A 412-nucleotide genomic window follows, 5' to 3' on the forward strand; every position below is an offset into this window, starting at 1 on the left:
TTTATTGTAGTTCGGAAAATGAATTTGTTCATATTTGCCATTGTCAATAGCCGGTTGGGGATTACCAATGCGTTTGTGATTCATGATTACGCAACCAAGGCACCACATTAAATTCAAAACGTGATTAAAACCAGTTGATTTCTTAAAGTCAACACGCACAGTACTTACAACTATAACATGGTTGCCCAACACGGGGCACAGTCTTAAAAACAACTCTGTTGTAAGCGGAGACCTTTTGAAGTGGTGGCCTGAAATGAACCGTAGCTATTGCACTCAGTCAGTTTGTGATTCTTAACAGGCATATAAAAAGGCAGCCCAGGGGTCCTTTACGGCCGTCAGCGCGAGAAAACAGTGCGACGAGTAAAGAACTACAACTGAGAGAAGGTCAGGATGGTCCAGAAAATACTAAATA

Source organism: Taurulus bubalis (genome assembly GCF_910589615.1).
Source record: "Taurulus bubalis genome assembly, chromosome: 7".
NCBI classification, from domain to species: Eukaryota; Metazoa; Chordata; class Actinopteri; order Perciformes; family Cottidae; genus Taurulus; species Taurulus bubalis.